Source organism: Schistocerca serialis, chromosome 6 (genome assembly GCF_023864345.2).
Source record: "Schistocerca serialis cubense isolate TAMUIC-IGC-003099 chromosome 6, iqSchSeri2.2, whole genome shotgun sequence".
Taxonomy (NCBI): Eukaryota; Metazoa; Arthropoda; class Insecta; order Orthoptera; family Acrididae; genus Schistocerca; species Schistocerca serialis.
The window spans coordinates 115,964,757-115,989,741 of record NC_064643.1 but is presented as its reverse complement, the minus strand read 5'-3'; the positions used below and the strand labels follow the sequence as shown (position 1 = coordinate 115,989,741).

Genomic DNA, 24,985 nt, shown 5'->3' with positions numbered 1-24,985 from the left:
ACCAACCAACCAATCAAAACATTTAGTAAATATTTGCGATCGTATTGCATTTTGCACAATCCATTTATATATAAGTAAAATTATTGTTATTAATTAATTAATCGTTTACTCACACAACACAACGCTTTGTCAGGCAACGAATGTGTCACAGCTTTGGGTTCTTTGAGGGTGGCGACAGCATTCTGCAACAAAGTACAGTCGACATGCAGTGTTACGAACGATCAGTACTTGTGGGCTGGCAGCTGGCTTACGGCACCGTCACCGTAGCTAGTCCATTGGGGGGCTCATAACACACTAATTTATGAAGGTTACCAATGAAAATAAGACAGGAATATCTACGGCCCGAGATGCCGCCCCACAACGTCAGTCTTGGTTCTGGAAGAAATAAACTTGGCGGCCCCTGCGTTAGAAGCTCCTGCGTTTCACATTAAGAAAATAATGTGTTCTCACTTCTTTATTCATTGGCTAACTGCAATGTGTAGGTCGTTCGTAATAGCAAAGAGATTGCAATAGAAGAGAGGTGCGTTTCCACAGTAGTAAAGACGAACAAGTGCTCATTGGTCTTGTGTAAATTTTAGAGCCCATGTTTACTGGACACTGTTTTTGTTTTGGTCCGTACAATCACCTCTCAAAATATGGTTTACTACACTACTGGCCATTACAATTGCTACACCACGAAGATGACGTGCTACAGACACGAAATTTAACCGACAGGAAGAAGATGCTGTGACATGCAAATGATTAGCTTTTCAGAGCATTCACACAAGGTTGGCGCCGGTGGCGACACCTACAACGTGCTGACACGAGGAAAGCTTCCAACCGATTTCTCATACACAAACAGCAGTTGACCGGCGTTGCCTGGTGAAACGTTGTTGTGATGCCTCGAGTAAGGAGGAGAAATGCGAACCATCACGTTTCCGACTTCGATAAAGGTCGGATTGTAGCCTAGCGCGATTGCGGTTTATCGTATCGCGACATTGCTGCTCGTGTTGGGCGAAATCCAATGACTGTTAGCAGAATATGGAATCGGTGGGTTCATGAGGGTAATACGAAACGGCGTGCTGGTTCCCAACGGCCTCGTATCACTAGCAATCGAGATGACAGGCATCTTATCCGCATGGCTGTAACGGGTTGTGCACGAACAGTTTGACGACGTTTGCAGCAGCATGGACTATCACCTCGGAGACCATGGCTGCGGTTACCCTTGACGCTGCATCACAGAGAGGAGCGCCTGCGATGGTGTACTCAGTGACGAACCTGGGTGGACGAATGGGAAAACGTCATTTTTTTTTGGATGAATCCCGGTTCTGTGTACAGCATCGTGATGGTCGCATCCGTGTTTGGCGACATCGCGGTGAACGCACATTGGAATCGTGTATTCGTCATCGCCATACTGGCGTATCACCCGGCGTGATGGTATGGGGTGCCATTGGTCACACGTCTCGGTCACCTCTTGTTCGCATTGACGGCACTTTGAAAAGTGGACGTTAGATTTCAGATGTGTTACGACCCGTGGCTCTACCCTTCATTCGATCCCTGCGAAACCCTACATTTCAGCAGGATAATGCACGACCGCATGTTGCAGGTCCTGTACAGGCCTTTCTGGATACAGAAAATGTTCGCCTGTTGCCCTCGCCAGCTCATTCTCCAGATCTCTCACCAATTGAAAACGTCTGGTCAATGGTGGCCGAGCAACTGGCTCGTCACAATACGCCAGTCACTACTCTTGAACTGTGGTATCGTGTTGGAGCTACGTGTACCTGTACTTTGTGTTCTCTTTGAGTCAATGCCTAGGCGTTTCAAGACCGTTATTACGGCTGGAGGTAGTTGTTCTAGGTACTGATGTCTCAGGATCTATGCACCCAAATTGTGTGAAAATGTAATCACGTGTCAGTTCTGGTATAAAGTATATTTCCAATGAATACCCGTTTATCATCTACATCTTTTCTTGGTGTAGCAATTTTAATGGCCAGTAGTACATGTAGTAAGGAATATGTAACTTAACTGAGGCTGTTGAAGTACAACACAATATGCAGAAAAAAACTTTATTGAAAACATTTATCGAGCGAGGTGGCGCAGTGATTAGCACCGAACTCGCATTCTGGAGGACGGCGGTTCAAACCCGCTTCCGGCCATCCTGATTCAGGTTTTCCGTGATTTGCCTAAATCGCTTCAGGAAAATGCCGGGATGGTTCCTTTGAAAGGGCACGGCCGTCATCCTTCCCCATCCTTCCCTAAGACGATGGGACCGATGACCTCGCTGTTTGGTCGCCTCCACGAAACCAGCCAACAAACCAATTAAAACATTTCGTAAATATTTGCGATCGTGTTGCGTATTGCACAATGCATTTATATATAAGTAAAGTTACTGTTATTAATTAATTAATAATGTACTCACACAACACAACACTTTGTCAGACAACGAAAGCGTCACAGCTTTGGGATGTTTTAGGGTGGCAGTATTCAGCAACGAAGAACAGTCGACACGAAGTGTTACGAATGGTGCCGTCTTCGAACGATCAGCACTTGTGGGTGGTAGCTGACTTACGGCACCCTCACTACGGCTAGTCCATTGGGGGCCCATCACAGTAACTTATGAATGTTACCAATGAAAATAAGACAGGAATAACTACGTCCCGAGATGCCGCCCCACAACGTAGTGTTGGCTCTTGAAGAAAAAAACTTGGTGACCCCTGGTTTAGATGCACAGTTACAAAATAATGTGTTCTCACTTCTTTATTCATTGCATTACTGCATTGTGTAGGTCGTTCGTAATAGCAAAGAGATTGCAATAGAAGAATAGAGCATTTCCACAGTATTAAAGACGAACAAGTGCTCATTGGTCTTGTGTGAATTTTAGAGCCCATGTTTACTGGACACTGTTTTTGTTTTGGTCCGTACTACCTCCTCTCAAAATATGGTTTACTTTTTTTTAAAAAAAAACCTTGTATTTAACAGATTTTTGGACAACATTGTTGTGGAGATGAAGCAGCGATTAGTATGATTAATCACTTATTCAAAAACAGTGTTAATCGCATTTATTATTGCAATGCCGCCAACCGGTTTCAGCCCGACGTAGGGGTCATCTTCTGGGCGTTTACACCACTGGTCGACTGCTGGTGGCGTCACTCCTGTCTACATAACGGCAGGAAACTATGCCAACCCTACGTCGGGTTGAAACCGGTTGGCGGTATAATAATAATAAATGCGATTAAGACTGGTTTTGAATAATTGACTTGTGTTTAACGTTTCAAGAGACACTTGAGGCTATAAAAGTTTAAACGTTTCAATCCGTACATGAGAAATTGTCGGTCAAAAATGGGTGTCCCTTGACAAGGACAGACTTGCGTCAGCGGTGGTGCCCGCGTCACGTCCGCCCCCGCGTCGCTTAATGCAGGTAGCGCCGCCCGTCGCCGGTGACGGAAACGGCATCGGAGGCGGCCCACGCGCACACATGAAAGGGGCGCCGCACGGGCTCGCGTTGGCGGCAGATCAGCTGGGTGCGTGCGACGTCACGGCTGCACTCCCCCCCCCCCCCCCCCTTTACATCACATCCCCTGTCCGACGCGCGACTTGTGATAAGACCGGTGCTCCGGCGCATGCGCAGCGGCGCATGTCCAGCGGCCCGCGCCCTCAGCGGTGCCGGCCGTCAGTAGGCGTTCCTCGCCGCTGCGCGCCGCGACAGCAGCCAGCAGCCAGTAGCCAGCAGCCAGAGACCACCGGCCCGCGCCGCACACACCCCTCCGCGGACGGCGACTGGTGCACCGACACCGGCAGCGGCCTCCTTGCTGCCACCTCCCGGAGACAGAGGTAAGGCGCTGGGTCGCACTGCTCACGGCGGGTGGCGGAGGGCACTTTGTGTTCCACTGTCACTTCCACCCCTTCCTGTTCCATTATCTAGTGGTGCACCGGCAGAACGATTGTTGGTAAACATCCGCGCGAGATTCAGTCTTTCTAGTCTTGCCTTCATAATTTTATCGCGAAATACAGGGTGAACTTTAATAAAACCGACGAACTGCAGGGACGGATCCGTTACTGGAAATGGAGGAAGAAAGATCCTATGAACATGTACACGTAAAGCATCCTTGACACAGTGGATGGCGCTGACGAATTAAAGTTCCTCTTATCACGTGCCGGGTGTTCATTGTGTGTTGCAGTCTGTGTGACTGACACAGAGTACTGTAATCAGCAGAATGACCAGGTATTCGTGCCGGGAACAAGCCGAGATGGTGTTTGTTGACGGCCGACCAGTGGCAGCACGGCTATACGGAAACAAGTAGCCTCACAGACACCAACTACACTATTGGCCATTAAAAATGCTACAGCAAGAAGAAATGCAGATGATAAACGGGTATTCATTGGACAAATACATTGTGCTAGAACTGACATGTGATCACATTTTCACGCAATTTGGGTGCATAGATCCTGAGAAATCAGTACCCAGAACAACCACTTCTGGCCGTAATAACGGCCTTGATACGCCTGGGCATTGAGTCAAACAGAGCTTGGATGGCGTGTACAGGTACAACTGCCCATGCATCTTCAATACGATACCACAGTTCATCAAGCGTAGTGACTGGCGTATTGTGACGAGCCAGCTGCTCGGCCACCATTCACCGGACGTTTTCAATTGGTGACACATCTGGAGAATGTGCTGGCCAGGGCAGCAGTCGAACATTTTCTGCATCCAGGAAGGACCGTACAGGACCTGCAACATGCGGCCGTGCATTATCATGCTAAAATGTAGGGTTTCGCAGGGATCGAATGAAGGGTAGAGCCACGGGTCGTAACACATCTGAAATGTAACGTCCACTGTTCAAAGTGCCGTCATTGCGAACAAGAGGTGACCGAGACGTGTAATCAGTTGCACCCCATACCATCACGTCGGGTCATACGCCAGTATGGCGATGACGAATACACGCTTCCAATGTGCGTTCACCGCTATGTCGCCAATCACGGATCCGACCATCATGATGCTGTAAACGGAACCTGGATTCATCCGAATAAATGACTCTTTCCCATTCGTCCACCCAGGTTCGTCGTTGAGTACACCATCGCAGGCGCTCCTGTCTGTGATGCAGCGTCAAGGGTAACCGCAGCCACCGTCTCCGAGCTGATAGTGTACGTTGCTGCAAACGTCGTCGAACTGTTCGTGCAGATGGTTGTTGTCTTGCAAACGTCCCCATCTGTTGACTCAGGGATCGACACGTGGCTGTACGATCCGTTACAGCCGTGCGGATAAGATGCCTGTCATCTCGACTGCTAGTGATACGAGGCCGTTGGGATCCAGCACGGCGTTCCGTATTTTCCTCCTGAACCCACCGATTCCACATTCTGCTAACAGTCATTGGATCTCGACCAACGCGAGCAGCAATGTCGCGATACGATAAACCACAATCACGATAGGCTACAATCCGACCTTTAACAAAGTCGGAAGCGTGATGGTACGCAGTTCTCCTCCTTACACGAGGCGTCACAACAATGTTTCACCAGCAACGCCGGTCAACTGTTGTTTGCGTATGATAAATCGATGGGAAACTTTCCTCATGTCAGCACGTTGTAGGTGTCACCACCGGCACCAACCTCGTGTGAATGTTCTGAAAAGCTGATCAGTTGCATATCACAGAATCTTGTCCCTGTCGGTTAAATTTCGCATCTGTAGCACGTCATCTTCGAGGTGTAGCAATTATAATGGCCAGTAGTGTACATTATACAACATTGCAAGCCCTTTTTGCGCATATGTGTCGTCATTGGCCGTTCCAGTGAGACGAAAGTGCAGAGGGTTGTACAGGATGTTGAGATGAACCCTAGTACAAGCTCCAGCCAAATGGCCCGCCAACATGGTGTGAGCCAGAATACGATTATGTGTATCCTACATGATAACCGCTGCTATCTCTATTACCTGCAACGAGTGCAAGGACTATCAGCTGCGGATTTCCCACTGCGGTTAGGATTTTGTCAATGGCTCTCGCACCAGACCATCACAATTTCTGTCATCTGCCCTCTTTAGCGACGAAGCAACCTTTACCAGAACTGGCATCATCAGTCTGCATAATCGTCATCTATAGGCTACAGACCATCCTCGGAGAACGGTTGAAGCGTCTCATCAGCATCGGTTCAGCATCAGTGTGTGGTCTGGGAGTCGTGGCGAGCACGTACTTGAAACAGTTACTATCCCACATGATGCAACGTGTGAATGCGTACATTGCATCCCATGGAGGCCACTTTGGATATCTGTTATGGCATGGATGCATGCGATTCAGCTTTCTACTCTACTCCTGGACCATTTGTTGTTGTTGCACGCACACGTCTCATTTACGGAAACATCTTCAAAGGACCTTTTTTCTCCACTTCCAGTCAACAATCCGCAGTTTGTCGGTTTTATTATTGTTCTCCTCATATACGTAGCAGGAAGTAATATAGTAGTTAATATTACTAGAAACGTACACTCACGGAGGTTTATCGGAGTAAACCATTTCCTGATGTGCAACGCTTTTCTGCTACCGTTTGTCTCCGGAGTTGGCTAAACATTTCTGTGACTCTTTCGCACCTTCTAAATGAAAATTTGACGAATCGCGCTGCTCTTCTTCCGATCTCTTCTATTCCATCGGTCAAACCTTCGACGTGTGTGAGAAAAAGTAATGAGGCTGATCTATATCCACTACAGTTTTCATTTTTTTATTTTTTCAAACAACAATATTGTTCCCTTCGAAGTAGTTGCCTTCTGCAGCTGTACACCGGCGGAGTCGTTGTTTCCAGCCTTGGTAGTAGCGATGAAAGGCGTCAACCGGTAGAGCATTTAACATGTCGGTCAAATTCTTTTGAATGTTCTCCAGAGTCCCAGAATGATGTTCGTTTCACAAATTTTTCCGTTTTAGGAAAAGAAAAAAGTCAGAACGACTCGCATCAGGTGAATAGGGGGACTGGAACAACAGGAATGCCTTTTGAGGTCAAAAATTCCGTAATGGAAGTCCCCGTGTGATATGGTGCGTTGCCATGATGCAGCAGCGACTTGTCTGCAACATCCGGTCTCACTCGATTCATCCTTTTCCTGAATCTCTCAAGGACATCTTCGTAAAACACTTAGTTGACAGTTTGTCCTGGAGGTCTGATCTCACAAGAGCAAGGACTCGTTCGACGTTGTCGTCGGTTTTTGGAGTTGAAAGTTCCGTGAGCGAGATTCGGCCTTCCAAAAGATTCTGTTCTTGATAAGGAATGTTCCCAAAGGCCTGTTTCAACTTTTCTAAGGTCGTACCAACGGACTCTATAAGTTAAACAAAAAATTCGTTTTGCATAAGATTGCTCTAAATTCCCCTATTCCATTTTAGTAACACACAACAAAAACATAAATTCACTGTTGGCACTTTCAAAAATCACTTGATGGCTGTACGGAGTTGAAACTCGGACTGAGCATCTAGAAGGCATGATGAACACACCGGTCTGCACAAGTGGAACAGCAGAGAGTTGAGAGATTGCTGGCAGTGTTGTCGGTCTCATTACTTTTCTCACCTACCTATTATATGGTAAGGATCCCAGACTTACAGGAATACTCTACTTTCGGTCGAACGAGGGCTCAGTAAGCCACCTCCTTCGTGGCTAGACTACATATCACGAAGATTCTTGCAATGAATCTCAGTCTGGCATCTGCATTTCCTACTATTAGTTCTCTATGGTCGTTCAACTTTGAATCGCTACATACTCAGAGTCTCAGATTTCTAATGGGTGTGACTGCCTCCAGTGCCTGTGTGTTACTTTTAAAAACACCCGGTGTCTGATATATCGATATTAATAAATATCGTATCGGTACTTGATATATCTAAATAAGTATAGATACATCGATATATCGACGGATAGAAACATTGGTTGCTCATTGTAAATATACTGCCTATTTTAGAGCTGTGTATTTACATATTGATTCATTATTAGATATTTTGTACATCAACAAGCTAGCAGCCTGTTTATCCCCCTTAGAGCAAGGACTGAAAGGAAAACGATCTAAGTTCAGCCTTCGCGATAATCACTTTGCTAACGATGGTAAATGCACATAAGTCGTACAATAAGAGGTGTCGGGTGGGTTCCGCCACATGTCGGATTCGTCCGGAACACTTCACGCCGACTTCCCTGTTTTTCTCATTTCCGCCAATGCCAGCGACCTATCAGTAGCAGTTGTTCTGTCAATATAGCGTAGTGAAGATGGACGTTGCCGTTTCCGTAGGTATCACCTAGCGCCGATTGCCTCAGCATTTCCCCTCACACGTCTCCGTTCACCTTAAAGAGCAGCCTTCCCATTTAGATTTTTATTCATCATTTTCAGCCACTATTTTCGAAGAATGTCGATGTGAAAAATATCACATTGCTATTTCTTCACATCGGAAATCTTACTATAACATTCACACCGCCACCTCCCTGCTGCAATCGGACATCTTTTGTGCCACATATATTTCCTTCACACGGTCAAAGAGAACGTTTGGACGTGATTAAAGCTCAATAAGTAATAAGACTCCTTCACACAGTGAAAGTAAAACTACGTTCTCCTACAATTTCAAAAGAACAACTTCAAATATTTACCAAAAATAGCGAAAAAATATAATATGAAATAAAAATATCGGCACTCGATATCGCCATCCCGATATTGACATATTGAATATCGATTCTAAGATACAGCAGGTGTCGATGTTACCTGTAGAAATAGCGTTTGTGTCGACATATCGATATTTTATCAAAAGCCCTGCTCTGTAATCCCGTAGTTCCGCATGTTTATTCGCAATACGTTGCATTTGTTTACGGTCAGCACTGCCAATCTCTGCGTCAAGCGTGGATCTCCGCACGCCTTCCTGTACAGTTTTCTGGCGTTGCGACTTCTCTATGTACCATATCATTTTCCGGTAGTTTCCTCGTACTTCTTCCGACGTATTCCACTAGGTTTTCTGTACACATTGTGAAACGTAATTGTCCTGTGACACTCCCTTGGATTACGTACGCAGTTACTTTCAGGTCTGAAGTAGAAGATCGTGTCACCAAGTGTTGTTTATGCTGGGAACTCCTCAATCCAATAACAAAGTTGGTCCGAAATTTCGTACGCATGTGTTTTGTTCATTTAGCGACAGTGTGAAAATGTATGGAACGTTCAGGGTAATTTATGATAGGCTACCAGAAGTCTCCTCCACTACACACCGTCAGATGGTTTGCGGAGCACAGATGTGGATATAGATCTATCTAATCTATAAAGCGATATCAAAAGTCATTTTCGTGTAATTGGTTTTTAAGAATGCTGCCTTAGCACCATTCTTAAATTCCGATAACGTATGATACATTGAAGCGCCAAACACTCTGGTACAGGCATGCGTATTAAAATAAAGAGACATGTAAACAGGTAGAATACAGCACTGCAGTCGGTAACGACTATATAAGACAAGAAATGTCTGGTGCAGTCCATTGATCGGTTACTGCTGCTACAATGGCAGGCTATCAAGACTTAAGTGAGTTTGAACGTGGTGTTATAGTCGGCGCACGACCGATGGGACGCAGCAAATCCGATGTAGCGATGAAGTGAGGACTTTCCCGTACGACCATTTCACGAGTGTAGCGTGAATATCAGGAATCCAATAAAACATCAAATCTCCTACATCGCTGCGACCGGAAAAAGATCATGCAAGAACGGGACCAAAGACAACTGAAGAGAATAATTCAATATGACAAAAGTGCAATACTTCCCCAAATTGCTGCAGGTTTCAATGCTGGGCCATCAATAAGCGTCAGCGTTCGAACCATTCAACGAAACACCATCGATATGGGCTTTCAGAGCCGAAGGCCCACTCGTGTACCCTTGATGACTGCACGACACAAAGCTTTACGCCTCTCCTGGGCCCGTCAACACCGACATTGGACTGTTGATGACTGGAAACATGTTGCCTGGTCGGACGAGTCTCGTTTCAAATTGTATCGAGCGGATGGACGTGTACGGGTATGGAGACAACCTCATCAATCCATGGATCCTGCATGTCATCAGGGGACTGTTGAAGCTGGTGGGGGCTCTGTAATGGTGTGAGGCGGGTGCAGTTACGTCTAGATACGACTGACAGGCTACACGTACGTAAGCATGCCGTCTGGTCACCTGCATCCATTCATGTCCATTGTGCATTCCGACGGACTTGGGCAATTCCAGCTGGACAATGCGACACCCCACATGTTCGTAATTGCTGCAGAGTGGCTCCAGGAACACTCTTCTGAGTTTAAACACTTCCGCTGGTCACCATACTCCCCAGACATGAATTTTATTGGGCTTATGTAGGATGCTTGCAAGATGCTGTTCAGAAGAGATCTCCAACCCCGCGTACTCATACGGATTTATGGACAGCCTTGCAGGATTCATGGTGTCAGTTCCCTCCCGTACTACTTCAGACATTAGTCAAGTCCATGCCACGTCGTGCTGGGGCACTTCTGCGTGCTCGCGGGGGCCCTACACGTTATTAGGCACGTGTACCAGTTTCTTTGGCTCTTCAGTGTATTATACCGAATATTGATTGACAAATAAACTTAAAGCAACAGTTTGTGTAAATTATATCACAGCATTATTAGTGGTAATGTTACGGAAAATAAATACAAACGATGACAGTAGTCTTTTGGTGATTTTAAACACTATTTAGATATAGTTTAACGAATAGTAAATAATCGTAATAATAAAAGTATCTAGAACTAGTGGCTAGATTACAGAGGAAACACGACAAAAGGAAGTTTTCATTAGCAAATAAGTTGAAATGGTTCGAATGGCTTTGAGCACTATGAGACTTAACGTCTGAGGTCATTAGTCCCCTAGAACTTAGAACTACTTAAACCTAAATAACCTAAGGACATCACACACATCCATGCTCGAGGCAGGATTCGAACCTGCGACCGTAGCGGTCGCGCGGTTCCAGGCTGTAGCGCCTAGAACCGCTCGGCCACATCGGCCGGCACAAATTGGTGAAGCGAAGAAAGATTTCTTAGCTGAAAGAGCTCTACTAACATCAACTATTGATGTGAAAATGAGGAAGAAGTTCCTGAAAGCGTACATCTGTGGCATACCACCGTATAGAAATAATAGGACCACAAATGTGGTGCTATCGGAGAATGTAAGAACGGGTGGACAGATGTGGTACAAAATGTCGATGCGCTAAAAATAATATGTGAGGTAAGAAGTCTGACGAAGATCCTTTCGAGGGAAAGGTAAAGGTTCTATGACTTCGTTGAACCTCGTGATGGGAGGGGTAGAAGAAGTGAAAAAAAAACAGTTAGGGCAGGCAAAGATTAGTATAAGGCCGGAAAACATGGAAAGTAGAATCAGAGCAGATGAGAGCAGGCTGAACGGAAAGGCAAGATATAAGGACGTAAGTGACGTAATTTTCAGGAAAGAAAGAAAATGTGCTACAATGAGAAGTGGAGAGAGAGAAACCGGAAGATTAACTAAAGACGAAATAGGAGTATCCTTCGCCGCTAAATTGCCGGAAAATTTAACTTCTTCACCGACTGTTGCCGTGTGTCGGGCCGGAGCTCGAACAGCGAACAGTCCTCTGCAGAGTGTAAAATTCGTTCTGGAAAATTTATTCTGTCAGAAAACGTATTTTACCCACTGTTATGGCGGTGTTTTCGTGATTAAATCAGAAACTGCTTCAGTGGCGAGGGGAGGTGATGCTGTAAAGTTGCCGATCACCAACACTTGGCACTAATGTCCTGAGTTCAATCGCTGAAGGCGATCCGCCCTTGGGAACGGGACGCTAAGCACCGCAGATCCCTTGATTCTATTTGAGACAAGTAAGCTACGTCCCAGCACCGGTTTCAACAACGCAGCACGACGCTATACGCAACTCACTTATAGAACCACAGACAGTTGAACTTAAGGAAACTGAAGCGTAATCCACCAGAGTTGCATCAGTTAGAAAGCCAGACTTTTTCATTAATCCATTCATTGATCCATTTGCTACTGCTGCCGTAATTACCAATACGCCACAGAAGAATGTTCATGTAAACTGTAGAGTCAAAGAAACTGGTACACCTGACTAATATCGTGTAGGACCCCCGCGATCACGCAAAAGTGCCGCAACACATCTAGGCATGGACTCCACTAATGTCTGAAGTAGTGCTGGAGGGAATTGACACCATGAATCCTGCAGGGCTGTCCATAAATCCGTAAGAGTACGAGGAGGTGGAGATCTCTTCCGAACAGTACGTTGCAAGGCATTCCAGATATGCTCAATAATGTTCATGTCGGGTTTTGTGGCCGGCGGAAGTGTATAAACTCAGAAGAGTGTTCCTGGAGCCACACTCTAGCAATTCTGGAGGTGTGGGGAGTCGTATTGTCCTGCTGGATTTGCTCAAGTTCGATGGAATGCACAATGGACATGAATGGATGCAGGTGATCAGACAGGATGCTTAGGTGCGTGTCACCTGTCAGAGTGCCTGCCGCAGTGGCAGAGCGGTTCTAGGCGCTACAGTCTGGAACCGCGCGACCGCTACGGTCGCAGGTTCGAATCCTGCCTCGGGCATGGATGTGTGTGATGTCCTTAGGTTAGTTAGGTTCAAATGGTTCAAATGGCTTTGAGCATTATGGGACTTAACAGCTATGGTCATCAGTCCCCTAGAACTTAGAACTACTTAAACCTAACTAACCTAAGGACATCACACAACACCCAGTCATCACGAGGCAGAGAAAATCCCTGACCCCGCCGGGAATCGAACCCGGGAACCCGGGCGTGGGAAACGAGAACGCTACCGCACGGCCACGAGTTGCGGACGGTTAGTTAGGTTTAAGTAGTTCTACGTTCTAGGGGTCTCTTGACCTCCATGGTGCTCAGAGCCATTTGAACCATTTGAACCTGTCACAGTCGTATCTAGACGTATCAGGGATCCCATATCACTCCAACTGCAAACGCCACACACCATTACAGAGCCTCCACCTGCTTGAACAGTCCCCTGCTGACATGCACAGTCCGTGGATTCATGAGGTTGTCTCCATACCCGTACGCGTCCATCCGCTCGATACAATTTGAAACGAGACTCGTCCAACCAGGCAACATCTTTTCAGTCATTAGCAGTTCTATGTCGGTGTTGACGCTCCTAGGGGAGGCGTAATGTTTTGTGTCGTCAGTCATCAAAGGCACAAGAGTGGGCCCTCGGTTCCGAAAGCCCATATCGATGATGTTCCGTTGAATGGTTCGCACGCTGACACTTGTTGATGTCCCAGCATTGACACCTGCAGCAATTTGCGATAGGGTTGCACATCTGTCATGCTGAACGATTCTAGTCGGTCATCGTTGGTCCCATTCTTGCAAGACCTCTTTCCAGCCGCAGCTGTGTCAGAGATTTGATGTTGTACCGGATTCCTGATATTCATGGTACATTCGAGAAATAGTCGTACGGGAAAATCCGCACTTCCTCGTTACCTCGTAGATGCTGTGTACCATCGCTAGTGCGCCGTCTATGACACCAAGTTGAAACTCACTTACATCTTGATAACCTGCCTTTTTAGCAGCAGTAACAGATCCAATAAGTGCGCCAGACACTTGTAGCCTTACATAGACTTAGCCGACCGCAGCGGAGTATTCTGCCCGTTTACATTTATCTTCATTTGAATACACATGCCTGTACCAGTTTCTTTCGCGCTTCAGTGTATTACACAAATGAGGACTAATAATTTGTAGAGAAATGTTCAATATGTTACGTAACTATGATTTTTTGTGCTTTCCCCAAAATATCGCCAGATCATTTTTGTTTCAATTCTAGTTCGTGAATTAAATTTTTATTTCATGTTATTCAGTTAATACCATCGAATTTGTTAGTGTATCTAAGCTGGACTGCTATTGATGTTACTCAGTATAATAAAAGATAAGTGATCATTCAAACGAAATTCTCTAATGACTTCCACGCTGCTTTAAGTGTAATATTTTTTGTCCTTTGCCCCATATTCCACGTCTGTTCTTCCCATAACAGGTTTATTTCTAATTTTAGGTATCAGACATTTCGTTTCTACTTTCTTCCACTTTCTGTTTGCTTCATTTCTAAGCGGCCCCTATTACTGGCTACCGCTTGTATCGTTTGCATAGATGTAGTGCCTTCTCTCATTCGTAATGTGGAGTATTTCTTAAGCTATCCACTGCTGGCTTCATTTCACGTCGTTTGCATTGATGTATTTCGTGCTCTCATTAGTAATGTGATGTGTTTCTTCAGCTATCCATGGCTGTTTCTCCTCCGATTCGGTTGGCCCTCGGGTGGACTCAAAGACCTTAATTACTTACTTGTTTGTCACATTCATACATATTCCAGTAAACGACCGTTAAGTGTTTTACCTTGCTCAATGGTCACTTATACAGACATTTTTGACTTTCATGATGTTATTTTCTCCCCTTTAATAATTCACTTTTTCGTATGCCGCTGAGCGAGGTTGTTTCTGCTGTTGTCATCAGTCCAAAGGCTTGTTTACTTCACTCTCCATACTATTCTACACAAGTACTGAACCCTACATTCATCTGCACCTGTATTCAGGCCGTGGTTGCGCTCTTCATTTTTAATCCTCTACACCGTCGTTAGTTAATAAATTACACCTTGGTGCCCCAGGACGTGTCCTGTCAAGCTATCCTTTCTTTTAGTCAAGTTATGCCCTTTTTGGATCAGCCCCCCTCATTCGTTACTCGATCCACCTATTTAATCTTCATTTTTCTTCTGTAGCACCACATTTCAAAGGTTATTCTCTTCTTTTCTGTGCTTCTACCTTCCATTTCATTTCCACATAAGACCACACTGCTGTATTTCTTGCACTATCCATTCTTGGGGTCAGATGTTACAAAATTCAAAGTAGAACTCTCTATACTGTCGAGGAAGAAATGACAACATCGTCGACAGGTCTTCCTGTTTTGCAACTAATACACATGGCTGGGCTCTCACATCAGTTGCAGCATGGCATCCGTCAGCCGTGATCTTTCCTCTCCTGAATAAATTGACATTTTTCTATTTTTTAGTATCTGTTTGAGACTTACGAGCATGAGACACTTTCATCACACTGCATTTGGTGATCTTACATGCCAGCATTGACAGTAATGTTTCAGCAACATCTTTAAACTCAAAGGTGTCGGTTGTATGCCTTGGAATTACATGGAATGGGTTCACAGCTTTAGTAGTTGGCTTGTCTGTTTACTTCAACAACTTTTTTACTATTTATAAACCCAGATTTTCTACTTTCATTACTATGATGTTTTATTGATACAAACAAAAGTTTCCATGCAATCTTCTTACCACGTAAGTCACCACATGAGGGTGACCTTGACTCATGGCACTTGGAATTCTACTGTTTGACGTAAGGACCACGCACCGTCCAGCCCTCTGATTGCTGTGAACAAGTTAATTCGTCATGCTCTGCCGCTCCCCATGTGCTGTGGAAGGTTTTTTTTTTATTTAAAATGGCTCTGAGCACTATGGGACTCAACTGCTGTGGTCATAAGTCCCCTAGAACTTAGAACTACTTAAACCTAACTAACCTAAGGACAGCACACAACACCCAGCCATCACGAGGCAGAGAAAATCCCTGACCCCGCCGGGAATCGAACCCGGGAACCCGGGCGTGGGAAGCGAGAACGCTACCGCACGACCACGAGATGCGGGCAAGGGTTTAAGGGTGGCCTTTGGAATACCCTGCAGCACAGTTTACGTGTTTATGCTTCCAGTTTCGCAGGCCCTCTCACTGCTGCGGACGACTTTAGGAGTACTGAGCCACAGCTACCTGTGTGCTCTAGACGTGTTAACACGCAGAGCTGAATTTCTGCTCCGTTCTTCCAGAGATTTTCACAGTTCCAGCTGAATAGTTCGAGTGTGGTGCGTCTACGTTTGCTGCTGTGGTCCCTCACTGCAGATTTCACCTTTCCTTTGTATGTTTTTTGTCATGATTAACTTCTAGTTCCCTTTGAGAGAAATGTCACGTCATGTAGTTGCACAGATACAGAGATCCTAGAGATGCTCCCTATGAGCGACAGTGGGTGTGAATTCTCTGATGTCGGTAGCTGTGTCGAGTCTTCAGTGCAGTCTCGAATAAATAGTCCTCAGAACATCAGTTGATAAGCACACTATTTTGTTGTTTCTACAACAGGTGCTGTCGACAGGTATTTAGAATCTGAAGAATCCAGACATGATAGCGAAATACTTTGGAAAAGCACACACCTTAGTGACACTTTTGATCAGAAACAAACCGATTTCTAGCCATTACAACACTCGTTCCGTGAGTTGATTTCAGGGTGTAAATGTCAATTCATTAATGACTCAAGCATTTTGTCATTTTTATGATATTCCTATCAGAAGACGTGTTTTATTTTACAACAGACGAAACGGAGCGGTTTTACGTATACACCTAGGCAAGTACTCGTGAATCTGTTCAGTCTCGACTGTCAAGGTGGAATGCTACTGAAATGGAGGAACTTTATTTTTTGTTGTTATTTGTCTTCTTATTGGTTCAAAAGTTGAAAATAAGTCATTACTGATTTAGAGATACACTTTTAACACTCCAGTTTTGTTCGAAACTATGTCCAGAAGCCGTTTTACTTTACTTTCTAAAATGCTACACATTAGTAACAATTGTGCGGGTACTGGATGGGACAGTTTATTTAAGATTATGAATTTTGTTGATAAAGTACGTGCGGCGTTGCGCAGCACATTTAGCCCAAATCAGAAGCTCGGCATCGACGATAGTGTCTTGCTACTCAAAAGTCGATTATCTTTTAAACAATTTATTCCATCGAAGCGAAGTAGAATCGTAATGAAGACATCTGTGAAGTGTGAGTGTCTGCATGGTAAATTTAGAAATTCATTGTATATACCGGCGCAACAACAGAAACTGGTTCCACAATTTAGAGACAAGTGGCGACATATTGCCAACACTTACGAGAACATATTTGGAACGGGGACATACCCTGTAAGTTGACCATGGTATTCGACCCAGCCTTATTCCTCTGGCTTCTCAGTAGCAGAGGCTCAATATGCCAGAACCGCAGAGGTCAATGAAACGCGTTCTGTCAGGAATATCATAAAAAATGACAAAATGTGTGTCTTCAACGAGTTCAATTTGCACCTTGAAGTCAACTTATAAAACACTTGTTTTAATGGCTAGAAATTGGTTTGTTTCTGATCAAAAGCGTCAAAAGCGTCAATAAGGTGTGCGCTTTCCCAGAGTATTTCAGTGTCATATTCTGATTCCTCGCGTTCTGAATACTTGCCGACTGCACCTCTTGTAGAAACATCAAATTAGTGCGTTGTATCTTGAAACAAAATGGTTGCTATCATATGGTGGGATAAAAGAGAAGTGTGGATGTTGATCACATGTAACACAAGCCAAACGGCTGGAACATAAAGGATTGACAGAAATACTGGCGAAAAAATCAATAAACCCCAATGTATTGTAAATTGCAAATCAAGTATGACTGCAGTTTGCCATCATGACATGCTATTGAGCTCAGTAAGATTAGTGCATAAGACTCTAAAATGGTATAAGATACATTTTTTCTTTTTCTGGATTAGTTCATTTTAAATGCTCACGCTCTCCACAGGTCACTTACAGGGCGAAAAATGGCACTCAGACAGTTGATGAAACTCTGTGAGTGCCATTTTTCGCCCTCTAGTTAGGAAAAACGCAGAAAAATGTGGAACCAAACGGAGAAAAACTGACAGAGGAAGGCGTTTCGATGACGAAAAGACTGGAATTTCCAAAAAATGGCTCTGAGCACTATGGGACTTAACATCTATGGTCATCAGTCCCCTAGAACTTAGAACTACTTAAACCTAACTAACCTAAGGACAGCACACAACACCCAGTCATCACGAGGCAGAGAAAATCCCTGACCCCGCCGGGAATCGAACGCGGGAACCCGGGCGTGGGAAGCGAGAACGCTACCGCACGACCACGAGCTGCGGACGTGGAATTTACAGAGAGGTATTTTGCGATGTTATTGTGATCTAACATTCAAGGAAAAACTCACTAATGAGCAGATGTTTGGTTTCCACGAAACAGAAAGTGCGCCAGGAAACTGGAGACCAACTCAAAACTTGCAACGCACCGTTATGTGTTGCGCCCCGTTTCGAGACTGATCACACAAAGAAGCATTATTAATGATCGGGAACTGAAACTGATAGTTCAAATTGTTTGACAGTTCTAAATAAATCATTTTAAAAAAGGAAGATAAACAAGAAACACAAAAATGTAAGCTAAAAGACATTTTAATAAGCTACTTTTAATTTCGTCAGTGCCCAGTCCAAATCCCGCACCAAAAAGAAGGCTGGAAAATAGACACAGTGGATGTAAAAATTATTCAAAAAGTTCCTTCATATGAAGTAGTTCGCTGGCGAAGGAACTGTATAGTATTCTTGTCACCAACTCGGATACAGAAGACGTTAAGCCGATTGTCGCACTTACCTGCCTTTGCTGTCTTTGAGATCGTGCGGATTATATTTTTTTCCGAAAATCTGGTGGTTTGTCTTTACACTCACACATGCTACAAATCAACTTGATTTAGTCGTTTGATGGCCATTTCCCCCAATGATTTGAGAAATTACGATGGAATGTAATCTCTGTCTTCCGCACTATTTTATCTCTGTTAAACTATGACTAACACTGTATCCCGTTTGTCTCTTATACACATCCTTATTCCTGATTCTACACGTCATCAGACGGGTTTTGCCTCTTATAAAGGCCTTCAACATACTTTTTCCCCCTATCCGCTCCCTCCTCTACGTTTAACAGTGTAATTAATTTTGTAGGCTTAATGTTTATGCCTTTGGTTTTAGTTTCACCCAAGGATGTTTTGATTTTTTTGTATGCTGAATAAGTCTGTCCGACACCTCTTTCTCGATTTCTTCGCATTTTACCTGTAGCCGTTTCGCTTTGGCCACATGCAGTTTCTGTTTCTTTCACTCCCAACTGACTTAAAATTTATTACTTTATTCCTATCTCTTTATGAACATTTTTGTGCTTCCTTCCTTCGTGGATCAGTAGAAATGATTCTTCTGTTACTCAAGATTTCTTCGCAATTACCTTACTCGTTCTTATATTTGTAAGTCCAAGTTCCGTGACTGCCTTTTTTAAAATTGTATTATTTATTATCACCATAGTATCTATAGTCTTATACAAATTTAAAAGACACTTCATCATTCCTCAGTATTTCAGCTTCGCACTTATTCATACACAGATTCTTCCGGACAACTCTCTTAATTTCAACCTACTCTTCATTGTTACTAAATTGTGATCTGTGACTATATCTGGTCCTGAGTACGTCTTACATTCCAGTATCTGATTTCAAAACCTTTGCCTGACTATGATGAAATCCAGCTGGAACCTTCGTGTGTCTCCAGACATTTTCCATGTGTAGCTCTTCCTGTTCTGATTTTTGAACATTACTAGCCGAGTATTGCAGAACTCCGTCACTACGAATACTGAACCAATTATAACACGAGACTCTCTCTTCTATTCTTTCCCCGACTACAGTTTCCAATCACTCATTGTTATTAGTTTTTCATTTCCCTTAACATACCGAACGGACACGTCCAATATCTTCATACAGTTTCTCTGTCTCTTCAGCTTGTGCTTGCGTGACGGCGTGTACACCTAATTTATTATTGTTGGTGTCGGTTTCCTGTTAATTATAATGGGAATAATCCTATGACTGTTCATAGTAACTCACTCTCTGCCCTACATTTCTATTCATCACGCATCCTTTTCCCGTTATACCATTTGCTGCTGCTGTTGGTATTACACTCTAATCGTTTGACGAAAAATCCTTATGTTATTTGCATTTTACTTCTCTGACCCCTTAAATCTAAGTAGAACTTTTGCATCTCCTGTTTTAGTTATTCTAGCTTCCGTACCACATTCAGATTTCTAATATTCCCCGCTCGAACGAATGGAATGTTATCTTTTCGTTGTCCTCTCCTTCATCCACTTTGACAATTTCGTTGGTAGATCGCGGATGGGTGTTTGTATTAGAAGTCTTCGATCACCATTGCTTACGGTTTTTATTCAGAATTTAAGCATTGGTTGTGATTGAACCGAGGGCTCAGGACGTTTTGATTACTTGTTAAAGACATTGCTCCTAACCACGGCGACTCCCTTGGTTCTATTAGTCAAATATTCATCCAGATACGTATCTGCGAAGATATTCCTTAAGACAATATCTTAGCACATAACTGTTTCGTTTGTGAACTCACCAGTTTCTGAGGTTGCAAGACAAGAGATCAATTTAAGTGATTTCGATTAGCGTATTCCTAATTCAAAGAAAACAGCAAAAGATGTTCCAGAGTCTTCAGTCCTGCACACCAAAAACTGGAGGAATATCAAAAGGCACAAGCAACGTATATATTGAAACTGAATCGTGTGCTGGACGATATGTATGCATAATGCAATCGGGCACTGTCGGCTTTGTTGTTCTCAGAGGACAAGGAAATCAGTTATGCAAATGTCCGCAAAATTTTCAGTATGTTGGTACTGTGTACTGACTATTATGTTACGTACACATTCCTCTTGTCCCACCTGTGGGCGAATATCATGAATATGTACGAGTTAGCACTATGCACGTACATGCACTGACACGGGCTATTGCTAAACAGCTCACCCATTATACTGCTGCAAATGTCCCTCCAGAAGCAAAATCCTTCTTACTTGTTTCTGTCGTATGAAAGAGTTATTTTTATAATTTCATGAGTAACTCAAGGTGAAACCGTTTCATACCCGTTGCATCTACATCTACATAAATGGAGGCCACCGTATGGTGTGCAGCGGAGGATACCTTGTACTACTACTACTACTACTACTACTACTACTACTACCACGACTACTACTACTACTACTACTCATTTCCTTTCCTGTTCTACATGCCAGCAGTACGAGGGAAAATGGACTGTCTATATGCCTCCGTACAAGCCCCAATTTCTCTTATATTTTCTTGGCGGTCCTTACACGAAATGCATGTCGAAGGCAGTAGAACCTTTCTGCAGTCAGTCGCTAGTGCTGATTCTCCAAATTTTCCCAACAGTGTTTCCTGAAAAGAACGTCGTCTTCTCTCCAGGGATTCCCATTTGAGTTACCGAAGCATCTATGTAATACTCGCATGTTGATCGAACCTTAACCGTAAGAAATCTAACAGCCTAACTCTGAACTGCTTCGATGAATCCATTCAGTCGGACCTGGTGGGGATCCCAAAGACTCGAGCAGGACTCAAGAATGGGTCGCACAAATTTTCCAGTGCATAGACTCCTTTGCAGAAGAGCTACACTTACCGGCGATTCTCCCAATACACCGAAATCGACCATTCACCTTCCCTACCACCGTCCTTACGCGCTCGTTCCATTTCGTATCGCTTTGCAACTTCACGCCTGCATGTTTAATCGAAGTGACTCTGTGAAGCAGCACACTGCTAATGCTATATTCGAACAATACGGGATTGTTTCACCTAGTCTTCACTAATAACTTACATTTTTCTACATTTAGAGTAAGCTGCCATTCATCAGACCGACCAGAAAATTTTCGCGAGTCGTCTGGTGTGCTCCTACAGTCACTCAACGACGACACGTACCTCGTCATCATCAGACATCCGCGGATTGCTCCTAAGCCTGTCTGTAAGATAATTAATCTACATAGACAGTAACAGTGATTCCATGACACTTCTCTGCTGCACTCCTCACGATACACTTATATCTGACGAACACTAGTCGTCGAGGACAAGGTACTGGGTTCTATTACTTAAGAACTTACATATCTGGGAACCTATTTCGTATGCTTGTTATCTTCGTTCAGCGTCCGCAGCGGGGCAGAGAGTCCAGTGCTCATGCGTCATTTTAAGAAACGATCCTATGGCTCTTCAACACAGACTAATTTGTTTTCTTCCAACATTTCTCTTTTAATCGGGGGCAGGGGGAGGGGGGGGGAGAGGAGGGAGGTGCAGGCGGGTCATCAGCCTTCTGTGTGGTCTGATGCAGCTCGCAGCGATTTGCTCTCCTGCGGCAAACCCATCTTCTCAGACTAGCCCTCTGTGGCTCCCTCTAGTAAGACAAGGTATTCCCCGTATTCCTTGTTCTATTACACACGCCCCCATCATCTCGTCCACTCCAGTCAGTAGACGACTCTGTGGAGAAGCTCCTCATTTCGTACGTTATCTGTCCACTTTATTTTCCACATTTTTCCGCAGGTTCGAATCTCAAATGCATCGATTGTATTCTTTTCAGATTAAAAAACCGAAACCTGACAATTCTTGTCGTCTTAAATTTAGTTCCTAGACTTTGAATATGGCTCGTCTTTAGTGACGTGTATCGTGTGTGATGAGTCTGCTCGCTGTTACAGAATGTGAAACATCAATAACGCATCGTCTAATCTGCCCACTGTATGCAAAGTACAACATCGACACAGCAAAGCATGTCATTCAGCTGAAACTATATGGTTCCAGAGACCTTCTCAAGTCTCAAACATGTATGAGGTATAGATGCAGACTGAAGTGACGAATGAAAGTATTTACCCAGCCTTTCTCTGTTTTGTATCCTAGTGGTCTAATCACATAAGACTACGTTTTTTGCAGTTGATATATTCTACCAATTTCTCAACTTCCTCTATCAGTAGTTCTATTTCAGCATGACCACTTTGTACACGCGTAAATCATCGCTTCTGCGTGGTAATATCAATCGTTGACTCAATCTTAATCTTGTTATACGTTAGAAGAACGTATTGACACCACAGGAGTTAATAAAAAGCGATGAAGATATTGATTTTGAGGGAGTTTTCGAATGCTCTCGACGCCTTTTAAACGTGTGCTGTTCAGAACTTGTTACTTTCTGTAGCGTGACTAAAGCATCGCCTGCGAAGTTCGCTTCCACCGGCATATGAATCGCTCTACTGACTGGCTATTTGTGTGAACCACAAGAATCGATGCAACGTTTCAAGGGCTGCCGTTGTCCATGGCAGAAAGTGTAGTGGTCGTCACGAATGTAAATTAAGAGTAGGTCGTAACAACTGCGTGAGAACGCTTCCCCATTGTAATTATCACGTCGATACAAATTAGTCGACGTCACGTCAGCATTGGGTGAGCAAAGAGCAGGTTAGCTTCGAAGATGAGCATATGTAACGGTTGTGTAACGCTGCTGTCAGAGTCTCGCTCAAAACTCTCCATTCACAGTAACTCCTTAAATTCTTTAGTAGAAGTTTTATAATTCACAGAGCAACCAGCCAGAAGGCTGATCTAAAAACTTTTATTGCCGGTTTCGTGTTTGCTACAAATTCACCTTCCGAGGTTCTTTCAGATCTCCCGGATTTCCTGGTGTGGCCTCATTAGTACTAGCTACACCTACTGCGCAAACCAGTAAACAATACAAAACACAGGAAAGCACGGATATCTGCAAGAGGCATATGAGGATGAGATTGTAATAAACCTGAAACCAGTAATCCAGCAATGGTTCGGTTTGAATAAACGTTTGAAACCGACCTTGTTGCTGGTTGTTGTTTAAGTTGTAAACGTTATAACTGCACTACAACCACGGTTCTCAACGTGTCTACTTACGACAAGACTGCGCTTCACATAAGCATTCGTTCAGCAGAAAAGGCTTCTTACAGGGTACCCCATATTAATTAAGAACTGTTTACATATCGATTGTTGTAAGGCCACGCGCATAGAAAACTTTACATATCGCCTAAGTACTGGAACAAATGTCCGACGTGCGCTTTTTCCAGTAAGGCTAACACATGGCCCACGGCAATCCAGTCGGGTGGACAGAAATACAGAATATTTCACTGCTAAGGATTAACTGGCACTTGCTAAGGAACAGGTGCCCATTGGCACGGAACGCCCGACCAATGACAGTAAAACGAAATGTAGAGGGCGGGACGTGCTAACTACAGTGAAGCTAGTACACGAACAAGCTGTGTACATTCGACAGATCATGCAACACCGTGTTTGACGAGGGTTGTTGTGGAATTGATTAGTGCGACATTCCGTTTGGTACGGCAATATGACTCCAAGTCAACTTTTGAGTGCTTACTATCGTGGACGAATAGCTGGACGGTTCAAAAATGGTTGAAACGACTCTGAGACCTATGGGACCTAACTTCTGAGGTCATCAGTCCCCTAGAACTTAGAACTATTTAAACCTAACTAAGCTAAGGACATCACACACATCCATGCCCGAGGCAGGATTCGAACCTGCGACCGTAACAGTCGCGCAGCTTCAGACTGTAGCGCCTAGGACCGCTCGGCCATTCTGGCCGGCTGGACGGTTCGAAACTGGTCAAAGCGTCACTCCTGTGGCCAGTAGTGGGTGTGTCCAAAGTATCATATCACGATTAAAAAAGTCCACTGAAGGCGGAAATTCTATGCGAAAGGATACCGGTGTTTGTAGACGGACCACTACCCCGCAAGAGGAGAGATTAGTAGAGCTAGTGGCGAAAAAGAAACGACATCTCACTCCTAGGCAGATCAATGTAGACTTCGCAACCGCTACCGCTACACGTTTCTCTACCAAAACCATTTCGCGGCGATTAAATCAGGCTTGTTTGTACGTTCGGGAGAATGTTAAATGCATCCCATTTCAACCACGCCATCGTCGAGAAAATGTTCATTGGTGTAGGAGCATGTTGGTTGGGGTTAGCAACGGTGGTCCAGAATGATCTCCTCCGATCAATCCCGCCTCACTGTGGCAAGTGATTGTGCCCACCACTTGGTGTGGAGAGAGAGGGGAACACTTCACACGCCACAGAATGTTCATGAAGTCATCGGTATGGCCTAGGCGTTAAGATGTGGGCAAGCATTATGCACAATGGCTGAAAACCGTTGCATATCTTTGCGTGAGATACCGTTGCTCCAGGGAGATTATTCTGGATTGTGTCCGTCTGTTTAGGTGTGTTGTATCTCCCGACTTTCCGTTTATGGACGACACTGTCTGCCCACACATGAACGCTGAGGCGTCGGACACACTGGAAAGTGTTGATTCTAATCGTATGGAA

The 24,985-nt window shown here is 44.4% G+C and overlaps 1 protein-coding gene across 1 annotated transcript in view; it reads left to right on the top strand.

Moving 5' to 3' along the window:
• The first annotated feature begins 3,685 nt into the window (after window positions 1-3,685).
• The window catches only part of LOC126484673 (putative phosphatidate phosphatase), a 358,366-nt gene continuing 337,066 nt past the window's right edge, over window positions 3,686-24,985 (top strand). The window contains exon 1 of the mRNA XM_050108266.1: window positions 3,686-3,810. The gene's annotated coding sequence lies outside the window, so the exon portion shown is untranslated. The remainder of the gene's footprint in view (window positions 3,811-24,985) is intronic.